General features: G+C 44.9%; 1 long non-coding RNA gene across 1 annotated transcript in view; it reads right to left on the bottom strand.

The window, feature by feature from the left end:
• Nucleotides 1-19,698, bottom strand: part of LOC110488754 — a 138,982-nt gene that overhangs the window by 107,160 nt on the left and 12,124 nt on the right. The window contains exon 2 of the long non-coding RNA XR_002468479.2: nt 8,628-8,747. This is a non-coding gene — a long non-coding RNA (uncharacterized LOC110488754). The remainder of the gene's footprint in view (nt 1-8,627; nt 8,748-19,698) is intronic.

Below are 19,698 nucleotides of genomic sequence, written 5' to 3'. Positions count from 1 at the left end.
TGTATCATCCTCTAATGGTGTGTGTCATGACCTGAGGTAGTGTAATCTGATCCTAGATCTGTAGTACAGATCCTTCTAGTTTGAGCTAGGGGAAGGAGGAGTGGGCCTTGGTGCTGGGGGGAGAGAGGGCCGTATCACACCTGTGTGTGTTGACTCTACACGTCTAGATATTTCATTAGCTGTAATCCAACTGAGGAAGATGGCTTCCTGTTAAGCGAGGTGCAAAGGGCCTAAATAAACAGGTTACAGGACAATTAAACACTAGCTAGTCTACAGCCCACTTCAGCCCATTCCACCAACAACAACAACAGCACTGTCAAAGTGTATGTCCTCTGCTACACTGTAAACTGAATGTCTGGTAGGTAATATGTTTTGGTTGCAGCTCCACAGCAGTCTAGGAGTGATCTAAAAGAGCTTGGTCTTAATAATATCATCAAAGAAAGGGAGGGAGGGAGGGAGAGAGCACGGTTTGGGAGCAAAGTTCAGCTCATATTGACATAAAAGCTTATTTTCTGACTTTTTTCTTATCTTAGCCTGGAGGTGCTATTAAGGTGTGTTTTTAGAAGTCAAATTTTCAAGGAAGATCAAGAAAGTGTGACTAACGTGTTTTTAACTGCAAAACAACACAAATATTGTTAGGTTATTACGATAGAGATCTGGTCGACTTTCATCAAAGGGTGATTCCTCACGAAGTCAGGACAAAAAAATACCATTATGGAGAACCAAAATAACGTTAGTCTTAAAGGAGGCCTTGGCAAGTCCAAAATGTCATAAATATGCCAACTTTGATGAATTATTTCTCAATTGTGCTTTTAGATACAAATGTCAAATATACAGTATGTCAACAGTCCTTCCTCCAAGTGACCTTTCTATGGATTAAATGTTGTGAAAATCCCCCAAATCATGGTATTTGTCTGTCCTGGTTTCATGAGGAATTACCCCAAAGCCTTCACTTTGCAAAAAACAATGAGCCCGAGATCGCTGGTTGAAATTATTTTTGTCCAACAGGTTACAAAAAAGGGGGAAATTAATGAGCATTCTGTTTGGAGAACAATTGGTCCGTGTTCTGTAACAGTTGGTTCCTACAGAAGGCATGGGTTTAATAGGAATAAATAAGGCTGAATGGCCTAAATACACTGATTTGAAAATGGCTGATAACCATGGCAACAGCCTCTTTTCCTAAATAGTTTATTGAGGCCTGAAGCACAGTAGGAACTTAAGTAGTTTGGTATGTCAGCCTCCCACTAATATAACCAGAACTTACCAACACCTCCACAACAAGCTCCATGTGATGCTCTGGAACAGATGTGTTTGTCAACTCTGTGGAGTTTGGACTTCCTGGTTCTCTAAAGCTGTGTCATGCCTGTCACAGAACACAAACAGCTGGGAACCCTGTATGCCCACTGGCCAAATCACTACCACTCACTGGAGTAGTCCAAGGGATACTTAAAGTCTCTCTGTGTGTGTGTGTGTGTGTGTGGTTTGGTTTTACTATCCTTGTGGGGACCAGAAGTCCTCACAAGCCTTGTAAAACAAGGACAATTTGGACAAGTGAGACATATCGCCGGTCCCACAAGGAAAAATTCTTTTTTTTAGGTTTATGGGTTAGGTTTAGGGATACAATTAGGGTTAGGTTTAAGGTTAGGGTTAGGTTTAAGGTTAGGAGTTACATGTTGACCAAACCGCACGCTCGAGGCGATCAACTCTGAACCGATTATATTAATTTGGGGAAGGGTCAAAAAGCATTAAACATTTATGGCAATTTAGCTAGCTAGCTTGCTGTTGCTAGCTAATTTGTCCTGGGATATAAACATTGGGTTGTTTTTGACCTGAAATGCACAAGGTCCTCTACTCCAACAATGAATCCACACATAAAACGGTAAACTGAATTAGTTTCTCGTCATCTCTTCTCCTTCCTTCAGGATTCTCTTTCTTCTTTGGACTTTATATGGTGGGCTGGCAACCAACTTTCCAGCATTACTACAACTGACCGGAATGTGGACCTAAGTGCATCTTTCAATCACCCACGTGGGTATACAGTGGGGCAAAAAAGTATTTAGTCAGCCACCAATTGTGCAAGTTCTCCCACTTAAAAAGATGAGAGAGGCCTGTAATTTTCATCATAGGTACACTTCAACTATGACAGACGAAATGAGAAAAAAAAATCCAGAAAATCAATTCATTTTTAATGAATTTATTTGCAAATTATGGTGGAAAATAAGTATTTGGTCAATAACAAAAGTTTATCTCAATACTTTGTTATATACCCTTTGTTGGCAATGACAGAGGTCAAACGTTTTCACAAGGTTTTCACACACTGTTGCTGGTATTTTGGCCCATTCCTCCATGCAGATCACCTCTAGAGCAGTGATGTTTTGGGGCTGTTGCTGGGCAACACGGACTTTCAACTCCCTCCAAAGATTTTCTATGGGGTTGAGATCTGGAGACTGGCTAGGCCACTCCAGGACCTTGAAATGCTTCTTACGAAGCCACTCCTTCATTGCCCGGGCGGTGTGTTTGGGATTATTGTCATGCTGAAAAACCCAGCCACGTTTCATCTTCAATGCCCTTGCTGATGGAAGGAGGTTTTCACTCAAAATCTCACGATACATGGCCCCATTCATTCTTTCCTTTACACGGATCAGTCGTCCTGGTCCCTTTGCAGAAAAACACCCCCAAAGCATGATGTTTCCACCCCCATGGTTCACAGTAGGTATGGTGTTCTTTGGATGCAACTCAGCATTCTTTGTCCTCCAAACACGACGAGTTGAGTTTTTACCAAAAAGTTATATTTTGGTTTCATCTGACCATATGACATTCTCCCAATCTTCTTCTGGATCATCCAAATGCTCTCTAGCAAACTTCAGACGGGCCTGGACATGTACTGGCTTAAGCAGGGGGACACGTCTGGCACTGCAGGATTTGAGTCCCTGGCGGCGTAGTGTGTTACTGATGGTAGGTTTTGTTACTTTGGTCCCAGCTCTCTGCAGGTCATTCACTAGGTCTCCCCGTGTGGTTCTGGGATTTTTGCTCACCATTCTTGTGATCATTTTGACCCCACGGGTTGAGATCTTGCGTGGAGCCCCAGATCGAGGGAGATTATCAGTGGTCTTGTATGTCTTCCATTTCCTAATAATTGCTCCCACAGTTGATTTCTTCAAACCAAGCTGCTTACCTATTGCAGATTCAGTCTTCCCAGCCTGGTGCAGGTCTACAATTTTGTTTCTGGTGTCCTTTGACAGGTCTTTGGTCTTGGCCATAGTGGAGTTTGGAGTGTGACTGTTTGAGGTTGTGGACAGGTGTCTTTTATACTGATAACAAGTTCAAACAGGTGCCATTAATACAGGTAACGAGTGGAGGACAGAGGAGCCTCTTAAAGAAGAAGTTACAGGTCTGTGAGAGCCAGAAATCTTGCTTGTTTGTAAGTGACCAAATACTTATTTTCCACCATAATTTGCAAATAAATTCATAAAAAATCCTACAATGTGATTTTCTGGATTTTTTCCCTCATTTTGTCTGTCATAGTTGAAGTGTACCTATGATGAAAATTACAGACCTCTCATCTTTTTAAGTGGGAGAACTTGCACAATTGGGGGCCATGCAGACTCTCGCCGACGTGTGTGAGCAGTGTGGGTGCAATGATTGAATAACATGTACAATTGAAGTCGAAAGTTGACATACACTTATGTTGGAGTCATTACAACTTGTTTTTCAACCACTCCACAAATTTCTTGTTAACGAGCTATAGTGTTGGCAAGTCGGTTAGGACATCTACTTTGTGCATGACAAGTCATTTTCCAACAATTGTTTACAGACAGATTATTTCACTTATAATTCATTGTATCACAATTCCAGTGGGTCAGAAGTTTACATACACTAAGTTGACTGTGCCTTTAAACAGCTTGGAAAATTCCAGAAAATGATGTCATGGCTTTAGATGCTTCTGATAGGCTAATTTACATTATTTGAGTCAATTGGAGGTGTACCTGTGGATGAATTTCAAGGCCTATCTTCAAACTCAATGCCTCTTTGCTTGACATCATGGGAAAATCAAAAGAAATCATCCAAGACCTCAGAAAAAAGACCTCCACAAGTCTGGCTCATCCTTGCGAGATATTTCCAAATGCCTGAAGGTACCACGTTCATCTGTACAAATAATAGTATGCAAGTATAAACACCATGGGACGACGCAGCCTTCATACCGCTCAGGAAGGAGACGCGTTCTGTCTCCTAGAGATGAACGTGGTGCGAAAAGCGCAAATCAATCTCAGAACAGCAGCAAAGGACCTTTCGAAGATGCTGGTGGAAACAGATGATGCTGGTGGAAACAGTACGGATGTTTCTATATCCACAGTAAAACGAGTCCTATATCGACAGAACCTGAAAGGCAGCTCAGCAGGGAAGAAGCCACTGCTCCAAAACCGCCATAAAAAAGCCATTCTATGGTTCGCAACTGCACATGGGGACAAAGATCTTACTTTTTGGAGGAATTTCCTCTGGTCTGATGAAACAAAAATAAAACCGTTTGGCCATAATGACCATCATTATGTTTGGAGGAAAAAGGCGAAGGCTTGCAAGCCGAAGAACACCATCCCAAACGTGAAGCACGGGGGTGGTAGCATCATGTTGTGGGGGTTCTTTGCTGCAGGAGGGACTGGTGTACTTCACAAAATAGATGGCATCACAAGGAGGGACAAATATGTGGATATATTGAAGCAACATCTCAAGAAATCAGTCAGGAAGTTAAAGCTTGGTCGCAAATGGGTCTTCCAAATGGACAATGACCCCAAGCATACTTCCAAAGTTGTGGCAAAATGGCTTAAGGACAACAAAGTCACGGTATTGGAGTGGCCATCACAAAGCCCTGACCTCAATCCTATAGAAAATTTGTGGGCAGAACTGAAAAAGCGTGTGCGAGCAAGGAGGCCTACAAACCTAACTCAGTTACACCAGCTCTGTCAGGAGGAATGGGCCAAAATTCACCCAACTTATTATAGGAAGCTTGTGGAAGGCTACCCAAAAGTTTGATCCAAGTTACACAATTTAAAGGCAATGCTAGCTACCAAATACTAATTGAGTGTATGTAAACTTCTGACCCACTGGGAATGTGATGAAAGAAATCAAAGCTGAAATAAATCATTGTCTCTACTATTTCACATTCTTAAAATAAAGTGGTGATCCTAACTGACCAAAGACAGGGATTTTTTACTAAGATTAAATGTCAGGAATTGTGAAAAACTGAGTTTAAATGTATTTGGCTAAGGTGTATGTAAACTTCCAACTTGAAATGTATGTGAAAATATATTTTACCAACGCTTGTGCACAGTGTGGTCAACATTTTAGGGGTAGGTTTAATGTTGGGGTTTTGGGTTAAGTTTAGGTTATTGTTCGGTAAAGGGTTAGGGAAAATTGGATTTTGAACGGGAATCAATTGTTTGGTCCCCACAAGGATAGTAAAACCAATGTGTGTGTGTGTGTAAGGCACAATGAACGACGATTCACACAACTATATTGTTCTCATCGGTGCCCATGTCAGAATCCATGTCCTTCTACCCTCAAACAAAAGACCATCAACACTCTTTCTGATAGTTGTTTTTCTAGGTTTGGAAGTTTAACTGTCTACACTCTTCCAAATGGGTTCTTCGGCTGCCCCCATGTATAACCCCTTTTGGGTTCCATGCAGGACCCTCTGTAGAAAGGGTTCTACATGGAACCCAAAAGGGTTCTACTTGCAACCAAAAATGGTTATTCAAAGGGTTCTTCTATGGGACAGCCAAATAACACTTTAAAGTTCTATACAGAACCTTTTTTTCTGAGAGTGTACAATCTCATATTAATGGTGGTGGGAAACCACAAGAAGAAAGACATAGCCAGAGAAAAGAGAGACATGGGGGTGGAAATTCAGGAAAATATGTATGAGTCTGCAGTATATGGCATGGCAGAGGTTCTTTATGTTGACCTCCATAACCCTGACAACCATACAGCATTAAATACCACGGATCCTTCTAAAGGGCTCCAGCCAATCATAGCTGACCTCCAGTCTCAGATCAATAACCAACCAACAAAGAGAACCAAGCTATCGTTCAGACTGGCTTCGAAAACAAAGTTGTCTGTTTAGTTCTAATCATCTTCAAAGCTATTCTACCATAGCTCAACATTCCTCGGGTTCCTTTCATTTATAAAACCATTTTGTGTTGTCACTTGCCACTAATCATCTATCAGAACAAAACATTGAATTGGGTGTTGAAAAACACAACCGAGGGTAAGGAAGTAGTCATTGTTTTCGAAAGAGAGAGAGAGCTGCTACGGTGTTCACTGTACACCATCTTGGCAATAGTGTCAAGAAGTGGCGCTCTCATGGAGAAGCAGCGATGGGGGGCTGAGCCAGTCCAGATGCCCGCAGACAGACCACCTTGCCTGGGAGAAATTGCCCGAGCTGTCTGGGGCTTCCGAAAGCGCTCTCCATCACCACACACACACACACACACACACTCCACCCTCCCTCTGCCATCTGTGAACACACACAGCACTACCAGCACCCACCAACCAGCAGAGGCCAAGAGACAGGCAGCCACGTTAGCATCATGGCTAGGACCGTAACGCTGCTGACTGCTGACACACATTAAAACTAAGCGGCGAGTATGAGAGAGAGAGAGAGAGTAAGGAGGAAAGGAAGGGAGGGAGGGTTGCTGAGCCAGATGGTTGTCCTAAGAGCTAAAGATTGAGATGCCAGCCAGGCAGGGAATTATTTTTGTCCTTCAGGCAGGCGGGATGAAGACGGCCTTCGGGGTCCGCTCTGGTGCTGCCATGTGTGGTGCTACTGTGTGTGTGTTTTGGAGGGACGTGTCTTTTGTGGTGTGTGTAGGCTACCTGTGTGCCTCTTTGCTTGTGTGTGTGTGTCATAGCGTGTTGCGTGTAGGTTAAGCCCTCTCTTGTGGCGGCGCAGCCCTGCACTTGCATCAATTACAGTGGATGGCGGTGACAGCTGTAATCACAATGCTGTAACTGTGATTACCCCATGGCTCCGTCATGGAAACCAGCACGCCACCTATTCCAGGTTCAGCAGCACTCTGACTGTACCTCCGCAGCCTGCTGTCAGGGCAAAGTGGCCAGGAGGGAGGCTGAGGTGAGAGTCAGAGGGGGAAGGATAGGCAAGGACAAGGGGGGTGGAGGGGGGTAAATCGGGCCACCACCATACACACAGGTAAGTGTCCATACATTAGAGTCACACACACACACACACACACACACACACACACACGCTCTCCTGCTGCTCTCTGATAAAGGTAGCTGCATCAAGCACCAGTGTTATTATAGTCATAATAACGGACGATTGGGGGAAATTGAACCAAACCTCTTATGTAGTGTTTTATCCTGCCTCTAGTAAACATGACGCACATGCAAACCGATTTCATTGTCAGTACCTTCTATCATCTTAATGGCAAAACATAATCACAAGTTCCTATTTAGCCTACTCTGGAACCCTGCCCTCATCAATAATATTGCTAATCATTGTTTGTATTGCAGCTGTGATACCACTGGACAGTGACACAAATCTAATGTGCTGAAGCCATTGAATCGATTGGTGATTCCAACTCGGAACCGCCATTAAAAATGTAACGATTCGTCTGGGCCAGGCCAATGCATTCCGTGATCACGTCAGGGAATCGAGACCGTGCAGATTTGCTCATAGAGGATGGAGTTATCTCGCACAGATAAGCTGCACAGACACACACACACACACTCGCAGACGCACGCACACACACTGTATAAGCTGTAACCCATCCAATATGCAGAACTGTCAGGCAGCGCTTGGGGAGGCCATGCTAGACAGCGCAGTTAATCCTGCACGCTACCTTCTATCCAATCCCAGTCCTCCCTGGCCCAACCCGTACTAGTGGACCAATCCGGTGCACCAGACACAGCCCCATCGCCACACACACACATTTAAAGCATCCGATCCAGCTGTGATTATTGGCCAGGAGCCAAGCTGTCTGTCTGGCCGGGGTGTGGCATGCATGGCAGGGAAGTGTGTGTGTGTGTGTGTGTGTGTGTGCGTGCGTGCGTGCTTGCCTGTGCCTGTGCTTGTGCCTGTGCCTGTGCCTGTGTATGCACACATCCACGTCTGTGTGTGTCTGTGTGTGTGGCAGGGGGTGGGATGGCGTTCCCTGGTACAAATAGAGCAACATCTGAACTCTGGTAGTAGATAGTGCCTCGGCAGCACGCGAGACAGACAGAGAGGGAGGGAGGCACGGAGAGAGACGGGGTTACTATGCCAGTGTGTGAGAGAGAGAGTGAGTGAGCGTGACTCTGGAGATTAGAAGAGGAGCAGCCAGCTGATGAATCATCCTCAGCTCACAAACCTCTCTTGGCCCAGATCACAGAGATAGATAAAATAGAAAGGCAGACTTACACTCTGTAATACTCAGACTGGGATACATCCACTTTGATCTCAGATTCTAGGTTTGAGTACTAGGAGGTCACCTCTGACAATGGCAGTTTGATTATACGTGGGATAGATGGAGGATTGCCCTGCTCCAATATAACACACATAGATGTACACGCACACACACACAAACATGGACACACACTTCTAAGATGAGGCTGATGTATGAGTGTGGACTTACCTGTGGTTCAACAGGAGTAGTCTGCCTCAGAGCCAACTCTTAGGAGTGATATCCAGTTGAAGGGTCACAAGCCAGGTGAGGGGTCATACTCAAACCAGGAAGAAGAAGAAATAGAGATTTCTGAAATAGAAACAAAGCATATACTTAACACATAATACCTGCATTAGTTTTATTTCTAAACAAATATACCTCTCCTTATTCCCTTACGTATATTGGCACCATAGGTTTTTCATATATTCTGTCAACAGTACTCGCTCCTTTAAATTTGTGATGAAAGGTCATGGCTGAGTGTGAATAAGTACTTTCCCCTTTTTTCTGATTGTTTTTTTGTCATGTCGGACATTTCACTCCACTTCTATCCCTTCATTTGGTGCCAAACACATATTGCAAATGTTTGTACACGTTGCTAGCGTGTACAACACAGGAGGTTGGTAACACCTTTATTGGGGAGGACGGGCTCGTGGTATTTGGCTGGAGCGGAATAGGTGTAAAAGTATCAAATACATCAAAGACATGGTTTCCAGGTGTTTGATGCCCTTCTATTCACTACGTTCCAGCCATTATTATGAGCTTTCCTCCCCTCAGCAGCCTCCACTGGTGTACAAGCATATTCCCAGAGCAAAAAATTTCCCACGGTAAGAACAAGATCAGACGTGAGAACAACGTTTAATCTTTTTTTATTTAGAAGTTAAGTTACATTGTATCGCCGACCTACTCACCACCTTGGATTGTTTGTGGACGTATCAGGAAAGCATGAGCCGGCCATGTCCACAAGTTATCCAGCCAGTACACACACGCCCAGTAAGAAAGTTCTATGTTGAGGCCATTGATATGAAAACTACTGAGAATGATTTATTATAGAGTGACAATCTTTTTTGATGAAATAACTGTTTATTAGCATTTTGGATTATTCCAGTGTTAGGGGTTGGTATTTTAGTGTACTGAGTTTGTATAGAACCTGCTCAATGTATTTTTGGAATGAATGACTGGTAAATAAAAGTATTGGATTGTCTGGTCTCTAAGCCACCACTCCATGCTTTCACTCCAGACTAAGGCTTCACAATATGGTGCGGCTGCTTTTTCTATAACAGAAATACTTATTGATATCTGTCAAAGCGAAGGGGGCTTACTTTTTTTTAATTTGTGTTTTTTTTGTTGTTCCTGGAGTACTCCTTTTCTTGTCTGGAGTTGTCAGGGTCATCTTTATTGTGTTAATACAATGACAAATAGATGGTTTTCAATGGTTTAGAGGGGGGAAACAGGCGCATACACAAACACACAAACAACTCTCTTACTAAAGCTGAGAGTGTGCTGCTCTGTGTTTATTTGTCTAAAAGGGTTAAAGGCATAATGGTGTTTAATCCCCCTGGGTCTCCCCCCGCCAAACACACACACACACACACACACACACACACACACACACACACACACACACACACACACACACACACACACACACACACACACACACACACACACACACACACACACACACACACACACACCAGCTCTAAAGACAAAGACATTTCCCTCAGCAATCAGCTGTCGAAGTCCCCTGGCTTTCCTATTCTGATTGCCAGCCCATTGTCATATTGCCTATCGACTTGTTAGATTAAACAACATTTCACATGTCAATTAAATGAGTGTTGCCCTGGTGATTAGCAAATCCCACTAATTGTCTCCTCCTCCCTCCTCCTCCTCCTCTCCCAGACATTTTCCACATGGAGGAGCAGGAAATGGTCTTTTGTCCTGACGGGCCCCAGTAGACATGTCAAAGATGTCTCCTCTCTTCCTCAGAATCCCCCTCTCTCCCTGTTTAGGGTATAGAGAAGAGGGCGGTATTAGGAGGGGGGTAGGTTCATACATAGGAGGATATAGGATCCAGTTTACAGGAGAGCCCTCCCCACTTCGCTTGGGTAGTCCATTGACATGGTGCTGTGAGAATGCAAACATTCAGTACTAGCCAGCCAGCCAGCCAGACTACACACACTCGTCCTCCCACACGTGCAGCCCGGGCTGATAATTACCCAAGCAGCCTCTGGAGACCCCAACGCCTACAAGGGGCCCCTAACCACTTTAGACAAGGGCCACGGCACTCCCAAGACCCTCCCTCTTTGTCTCTTTCTCACTGGCCATGCTTAGCTTAATGAATTTGATCTCCGGATCATCGTCCCATTTGTTCCATCTTATCCCAAGAGGTGTCTGGGAAATGCTAAGTTGGGCCAGGAAGCATCTTTTGAAGTGTCACTTGAAAAATGCAAAACACTAGGCGTAACTGGTCATTTTCTTTTAACGACAGGGAAAATTCGTATTGCAAAGTTATGCCTTCTTAATACAGAAACATTTTGCATGTGGAAGTAACTCAAAAGAAGAGGACAAAACAGTCGCTGGGAGATTCTACACACCCTCAAGATTCTGATTATCTTGACATTCCTCTTATCTTGATATTATCTGAAAATCTTCAACACAAAAGACAACAATCCGGTCCCTCAATAAACTCCAGAAAAAACGTCCCTCTCCTCCTCCAGTCCTCCCGTCTTAAGGAGCCGCCCAATCATCCCTCGTCACAATTAACGACAGCGGACAGCAGCTCCAAACACTGGGGTGACATCTTAAACCAGTCCTCAATGGTCCCAACGCCCAGGCCCTCCCTAGTTCCCCCCCCTGTATTCAGCACTAACCAAGCATTACACAGACCTACATTCACAACACACACAACTGCTCCCCTTCATAATGGAGGACACAACACCGGGTGGACCAGCCCAGATCCCAGACGGTTTAGTCCGCACTTTATCAGACCTTACAAAACGGCGACGCCTCATTGAGCCTACATTGACTGGTGGTTTCCTTTAAGAGCAGCACAATGAATGGGTCAGGCCTGGTCTTCCCTTTGTGCCTGGGCAGCGGACCAGAGACAACACATCATATAGACCTTCTGGAGGAGGGATGGATGGAGAGGGGGAACGAAGGAAGAGAGGGACCCTGCCTCCTAACAGGAAAACACTCCTTACCGTTGTAATAAATAGCCTATCTAGCAACACAAATAAATACAGCACACCAAAGTAACACTCCTTAGCATGTGTCTTATACGCAACCAGGAGCCATGACTTTTCCTTTGCCATGGCCAGGCTCATTGCTCACTGAGAGATAAACTCACTAGCACACCCTACCTGCAACATTGCTAGCTCCCTTCTCTCGTCTAGTTTAACCTACGTTCACAATTTGTGTTAACTAGACCAACCACCTCAGCCTCACGGCTCCGTCGGTCGCGGGAGCACTCCATCCGAAGGCTAACTCTGCCCCCATGCAGTTTCCTTCAGCCATCACTGAGCTAGCCACGGCACACCTTCACCATAAGGTAGCTACTAACTAGCTAACACCTCAGGTAAGCTAACCAAACAAGCATTACTACCTGCAACACAGTAACATTGCTAGCACCCTTCTCTTGTCTAGTTTAACCTATGTTTAACTATGACCAACTGGACAGCCCACCGGCTCTGCGGTTGTGGAAGAATACCGACCCAAAGTCGAACTGCCCCCACGCGGTTCCCTTTGGCTAGCACTATGCTAGCTACAGCATACCTTAGCCACAAAGTAGTTGCTAGCTAGCTTACGCATTACAATGCACACCGAAGCTAGCAAAGCGGTGAGGATTCTACTAGCTAGCTTACAGTGGCTAGCTGCCTGTAAAGCAAGCTAACCACACAAGCATTCCTACCTGCACATATGGTTGCATTAGCATGGCTAGATAACGCAGAAACCAGTTCCCCACCTGCCATGATCGTAGTATTGCTAGCTCCCATCTCTCGTTTAGTACAACTCATTTGTATGTTCACTTGTTTGTGTTGACTAGACTGACCGGTTTAGGCTCACAGCACTACCGTTGGGGGATTTTCAGCCCGAATTTGAACAACACACCCACGCTGTTCCCTTTGGTTATCACTGTGCTAGCTATAGCTTACCCTTAGCTTCATGAGATGGTTGCTAGCTAGCTAACGCCTACACTAGACACACGACAATTGCGTTCATACACAGTGCTCACTTCACCTAGCTACAGGGCCGTGTTATTTCGAGAAAAGTGTCTCTCTTTGACGCCACCTGGGGGTGCCACCACACTACCTCTGGAGAGCGTGAGTCATCAGGCTTGTGGACAGCACTTTCTCATTGCGGAGAATTGAGGTGCATGTGCAGTTACTCCCTAAGGGCTGTCTACTATTACGAGGGGAAACAAGCTTCAGTTTGCTTATGAAATCACCCATTTTCCACTGGGTTTTATTTTCAAATAGTAAATGGCAACTCGACAAAATAAGTGTCACATGCGCAAAAAACAAGGCGAAGCCTTCAACTTCTCCCTTCCCCGCAGATCCGGGCCCCATGGCAGCCCGTTGGTTTCTACATCCTGCTCCAGCCTCACAGCTGGGAGGGGGCAACAAGCTGGCCTTGGTGGACTGAAGATCCCGGCGGCGCAGCAGTCTGACAAAAATCAGGCTAGGCCCCTGAACCAGGCCAAACCTGTAGGGAAGCAGTCTTACACTAAGGGAGGTAAGAAGGGTCGGCCAACCTAGGGCGCGGTCCTTGCAGCTGAGGAGGACAGTATGCAGGGCCTACGGCTCTCTCCCCTAACCTCTCTCTATGGTTTTAATGGCTGCTCCTCCTTCCCTCCTCTGAGATTATCAGCAGTGGAAGACAGCACTGGGTTAAGACAAAACCCTATTCTCTGTGCAGCAGCTCACTTTTGTGACCGAGCTCACATGAGAAAATGGAGGAGTCAGACTTTTTGTTCCACCCACGTGCCTCCCTCCCTCAGGCTCTCCCCCCAGCGCCTTCTCAGGTTTTCAGCCAGTGGCAGAAGTCAGCATGTCGGCCATCCCTCCGATCTCACCAACACACAGAGCAGGACAGCAATTTGTCTTTCGCCATCCACTGTGGCCCTTTTTCCCCATGCGTATGGCCATTTGCTATATTGCCTGATGTTTTACACCATGTCGCTGTCTGCTATGTCCCGAGAGAGCCCAATTCCGGAATCTATCCAGACTGACTTACTAAAGCCTGTTAGAAGCAACGATCCTATGAAAGCCGGGGAGCTCCCATCCCAAAACATGGTGAACACGGCGTTTGGGGTTTGAAGATCTGACAGTCCCAGGAAAATTGGGTAATGCCATCTGGTTTCCCTCTTCATCTTAGATCTCCTCGATGACCAGTGATTCTCCAGTCGGCAGTCAGTCATCATGCAGGGCTTATACACTCTTGGAAAAGAGTGCCGACCCCAATGCATGCTCTCTGTTTTACAGTGGAGAAGTGGTGTGACTATACAGTTCCTTCCTACACTCTGTTTTCCGTGGTCCCATGCTCCTTGCAGGATCTTTTGTACAGACAGAAGGTTCATCGGCGGTTAAGGTCCTTTAGCCTCTTTCTCGGCCTGCCAAGGCCCCGACAGCTATAGAGTTTACCATAATTGTTGTGTCATCTCTAAGGGGGGAACGTCGCTTACACCCAGTCTCTAAGCCGTTAGCTCATCCTGGGACATGTCTATTGTTCTTAAGATCCTTTCGCAGCATCTACCAGCCACTGTTTGCGCCGTGGTATGCCCAGGGGTTTTTCCAGTTTAATGTACCTCACCCCATCCTTGGCCTGGGTCAACTTTTTCCCATTGTCATAAATTGGAACCTATGGCTTTTCGCCTGTTGTCTTTCCTAGAAAGATGTCCCCGTCGTTGTCCAATACGTGCGGTCCTCATCTACTCGGGCATGGGTGTCATGCTCTTCGCTCATTGGGCAACCACCCTCGGAAGATGGTGGACCCTTCTCTATTTGAAGATATCCTGCTGGATCCTGGGGACCATTATACTGATTTATAATGGCGACGGTGACAGCCTTCGGAGGGGACTGACCGGGCACTCTACTACAGAGGAGTTTATATTTTGGGCACTGTTTTTGGGGCATATCTCATTATACTGAGCTTGTATGCGCCTTGTATTGAGCTTCCCGTCACTTTGGTATGAGGCTTTTCCCCGTTGGGTTGTCTCTGCACCTTTCGGTGTATACTTAGTTTCAGGACTAATGCTAATCCCCACTTGTGAGATATCGAAACAAAACATTTAAAGAGATTTTAAGGTTACCTGTGTAAACCCAGTTCTCTGATATCTGATAACCAGATGGCGGGAGAGTGGCTCTTTTTATGGAATTGATGGTCTCACCTCATTTGTCACTCTGTCTGTCTCCAACAGACGCTTTTGATAGGTACTTCAGAGAGAGCAGGAGGTCCTAGCAGACCCCAACATGTGACATGTCGAAAGTTTACATACACCTTAGCCAAGTACATTTAAACTCAGTTTTTCACAATTCCTGACATTTAATCGTAGTAAAAATTCCCTGTCTTAGGTCAGTTAGGATCACCACAGAGGTTTACATACACTCAATTAGTATTTGGTAGCATTGCCTTCAAATTGTTTAACTTGGGTCAAACCTTTCAGGTAAGAGATCTTCTGTTGAATCTGACAATTAATCTTGATGGTTGTACAGTTGTCTCAAATAAAACTGTGAAGGACCTCTGCATTACTCTGGACCCTAATCTCTTTCGACGAACCTATCAAGACTGTTTCAAGGACAGATCTTTTCCATCTACGTAACATTGCAAAAATCTTAAACTTTCTGTCCAAAAATGATGCAGAAATATTAATCCATGCTTTTGTCACTTCTAGGTTAGACTACTGCAATGCTCTACTTTCTGGCTACCCGGATAAAGCACTAAATAAACTTCAGTTAGTGCTAAATACGGCTGCTAGAATCTTGACTAGAACCAAAAAATTTGATCATATTACTCCAGTGATAGCCTCCCTACACTGGCTTCCTGTTAAGGCAAGGGCTGATTTCAAGGTTTTACTGCTAACCTACAAAGCATTACATGGGCTTTCTCCTACCTATCTTTCTGATTTTGTCCTGCCGTACATACCTACACGTACGCTATGGTCACAAGACGCAGGCCTCCTAATTGTCCCTAGAATTTCTAAGCAAACAGCTGGAGGCAGGGCTTTCTCCTATAGAGCTCCATGTTTATGGAATGGTCTGCCTACCCATGTGAGAGACGCAGACTCGGTCTCAACCTTTAAGTCTTTACTGAAGACTCATCTCTTCAGTGGGTCAAATGATTGAGTGTAGTCTGGCCCAGGAGTGTGAAGGTGAACGGAAAGGCTCTGGAGCAACGAACCGCCCTTGCTGTCTCTGCCTGGCCGGTTCCCCTCCCTCTAACCGTATTACAGGGGCCGAGTCACTGGCACTCTTCCATGCCGTCCCTGGGAGGGGTGCGTCACTTGAGTGGGTTGAGTCACTGACGTGATCTATTGTCTGGGTTGGCGCCCCCCCTTGGGTTGTGCAGTGGCGGAGATCTTTGTGGGCTATACTCGGCCTTGTCTCAGGATGGTAAGTTGGTGGTTGAAGATATCCCTCTAGTGGTGTGGGGGCTGTGCTTTGGCAAAGTGGGTGGGGTTATATCCTTCCTGTTTGGCCCTGTCCGGGGGTATCAAGCTGGGTTTCTGTACAGCACTTTGAGCACTTTGATGCTTTGTAGGTTAACAGTAAAACCTTGAAATCAGCCCTTGCCTTAACAGGAAGCCAGTGTAGGGAGGCTAGCACTGGAGTAATATGATACTTTTTTGGGGTTCTAGTCAGGATTCTAGCAGCCGTATTTAGCACTAACTGAAGCTTATCTAGTGCTTTATCCAGGTAGCCGGAAAGTAGAGAATTGCAGTAGTCTAACCTAGAAGTAACAAAAGCATGGATTCATTTTTCTGCATCATTTTTGGACAGAAAGTTTCAGATTTTTGCAATGTTACGTAGATGGAAAAAAATAAAAATAAAATAAAAAATTATATGTCTTGATATGTTCGTCAAAAGAGAGATCAGGGTCCAGAGTAACGCCGAGGTCCTTCACAGTTTTATTTGAGACGACTGTACAAACCATCAAGATGAATTGTCAGATTCAACAGAAGATCTCTTACCTGAAACATTTGACCCAAGTTAAACAATTTGAAGGCAATGCTACCAAATACTAACTGAGTGTATGTAAACGCAGGCTGATTTCTTTTGATTTTCCTGTGATGTCAAGCAAAGAGGCACTGAGTTTGAAGGTAGGCCTTGAAATACATCTGCAGGTACACCTCCAATTGACTCAAATGATGTCAATTAGCCTATCAGAAGCTTCTAAAGCCATGACATCATTTTCTGGAATTTCCACAGCTGTATAAAGGCACAGTGAACTTAGTGTGTGTCAACTTCTGACCCACTGGAATTGTGATACAGTGAATTAGAAGTGAAATAACCTGTCTGTAAACAATTGCTGGAAAATTACTTGTGTCATGCACAAAGTAGATGTCCTAACGGACTTGCCAAAACTAGTTTGTTAATTAACAAGAAATGTGTGGAGTGGTTGAAAAAATACTTTTAATGACTATAACCTAAGTGTATGTAAACTTCTGTATCTCACTTCTTACATCAGAGAACAGGAGTTATGCAAGTAACCTTAAGATTTCCCTGTAAGTCATCTTCCATGAAATCCCTCTCGCTCTATTATTCTCTTGTGAGCGTGCATGGCTGGTCAGACTGCCTGGGTGTGTTGTGTGTGTGTGTGTGTGTGTGTGTGTGTGTGTGTGTGTGTGTGTGAGCTCGTGTGAATGGGTGTGTGTGAGTCTGGATGAGTGCTCTAGTCTAGTAAGTGTGCAGTGTGCACACACAGGCAGACAGAAGTGTGCGAAGCCAATCTCTCCAGTCAGACAGACCAGTTAGAGATCAGTATGAGGAGTTCACCTTAGAAGTAGTACGTTTGCGTCTATTAATCTTTAACCAGAGCAAAATAACCTGACTAATTTTGCTACTGTAAATTCTGCTATTCTAAACCAAAAGAAAAACATGCAAATGGAAGCAATACTGAATATACTGTAAACAGATTTAATCAAATCCACATCTGACCTGATTTTAAAGGAAGAAAGCACTTAAAGAAATCATTCATTATATAAAGTCCTTGGGACTAATGCATTTCTGATTATAGAGTCACTATAGGGTACTGTACTGTACACTACATGCAGAGTTACTAAAAAGCCCCTCAGCCCACGGCCATTACTGTGCCGTTTGGGGAGAGCAGAGAGAGCTACAACGCTGGGAGGGGGCTTAGGGAAGGGGGAAAGTGTGTTTCCATGACAATGGTGAAGTTCACCTCCTGGTGAGTAGGTGGGGCAGGGGGGCTTGACTGAATCCAGGAGGGTCCCATACTCGACTGTCACTCCTATGTTTATGGACTGGGGTCCTCCTAAGACAGGGTGGGTGTTGGCTGCCTGCCTGTAAATAAATAATGAAAAAAAGAGGGTCTCCGGGACAGCTTCTGGTAGTAGGATCAGCTTACTATCCCCAAATCCTAACCTTAACCATTAGAGAGAAACACACAATAGTAACCTTAGATCAGTGCCTAGAGTTAACTTCACCCTACTGCACAGGGACAGGTCAGTGGGAGGAGACCAGGTCTACTATGTGAGGACCCTCTGTGGTCTTAAAGGAGAGGTGGTGTTGGACTGGCACTAATTGAAAGTGGCGAGGTGATCTGATGACACTGCGGGGATACTCTGGTTTGTCACAATGTGTTTAGGCTTGGTGTTCAAGGGTGGCTGCCCACATAGCAGAGTTAATGAATGAGCCAGCTTAACACAGAGTACTCAGGACATAGCACAGTGGAGAGCAGTGGCTGGTCTAGAGGAGAACTGAGGTGAGATGAGGAGAGAGACTTTAGGATGACCACTTTCACTGGCCTCAAACTGAGCAACAAGCTAAAGCACGCCTAGCTATCAGTCAACACTGTCTATCATCATGACTAGAAATAAATGTTTTTCTCATAATTGTACCTTATTTTTAGCTGCACAGCATCTTGAGCAGACCACTTAATAGCTGTCGAAGAGAATTTAAAAATGTAAATCTTAACCCTGGTTGCACTCTGGTTAACCCTGGTAGCACACGGTTGGAGTGTGTCAGTAAGATTTTTGCTACTTTCACAAACATAATTATGGGTACAGTAGCTGGTGGTGGCACGAAAGGGCTGGGTTTTGATTAATAAATAAGTTGCAGGTGTGTCGAGGCTAGACCCCACAGCCAATGTTTACTTTTTTATTTGGGGCAATGGCAGTCAATTGCAAAACATTCTAACAGTATTCTCAACTCACTATCATATCTTTTTTTTATGTGGGGTTAGGACAGTCAATTGCTAATTAGAATGACATATTTTTTCTTATCTCACCACCAAAAATGAGATAGGTGTCCATGATGCATGTATCGTCAGAGCTTCTCGAAGTCAGGGGGCGTGGTTGACAGTGTGCACCTCATCGTTCCTGTCACATCCAACCTGGATCGATATTTGTTTTTTAATGCAAACGACAGCACTGAATCCGTGTTCCATGTGTTTTAATGCTCGGAGGGAGACGTAACAGTATTCCCTTTGAGTCAGGAATCAAAACTACTCCATAGTGACCCGTGAATGCGTTGTCTGCAGCTTTCGGTCACATGACAGCTCGATCAGCTGCTAGATTTCACTTACTGGCATGTCAACTGAGCCAGGATAACAGTTAAATAGATTTCACTGATTCAGTCATTTATCTGTAGAATTATTTTGTATTTTCCCTGCATGCTGTCTGTTACAGTGAATTCGTAAAGTATTCAGAAACCTTGACTTTTTCCACATTTTGTTACATTACAGCCTGTGTGCTTAGGGTCGTTGTCCTGTTGGAAGGTGAACCTTCACCCCCAGTCTGAGGTCATTAATGCTCTGGAGCAAGTTCTCATCAAGGTCTCTCTGTACTTTGCTCCGTTCATTTCTACCTCGATCCTGACTAGTCTCCCAGTCCCTGCCGCTGAAAAACATCCACACATGCTGCCACCACCATGCTTCACCGTAGGGATGGTGCCAAGTTTTCTCCAGACGTGACTCATGGCATTCAAAGAGTTTAATCTTGGTTTCATCAGACCAGAGAATCTTGTTTCTCATGGTCTGAGAGTCCTTTAAGTGCCTTTTGGCAAACTCCAAGTGGGCTGTCATG

Source organism: Oncorhynchus mykiss, chromosome 14 (assembly GCF_013265735.2).
Source record: "Oncorhynchus mykiss isolate Arlee chromosome 14, USDA_OmykA_1.1, whole genome shotgun sequence".
In the NCBI taxonomy this organism is placed as follows: domain Eukaryota; kingdom Metazoa; phylum Chordata; class Actinopteri; order Salmoniformes; family Salmonidae; genus Oncorhynchus; species Oncorhynchus mykiss.
The sequence above is the reverse complement of the archived record's forward strand: the minus strand, read 5'-3'. Positions and strand labels throughout refer to the sequence as shown.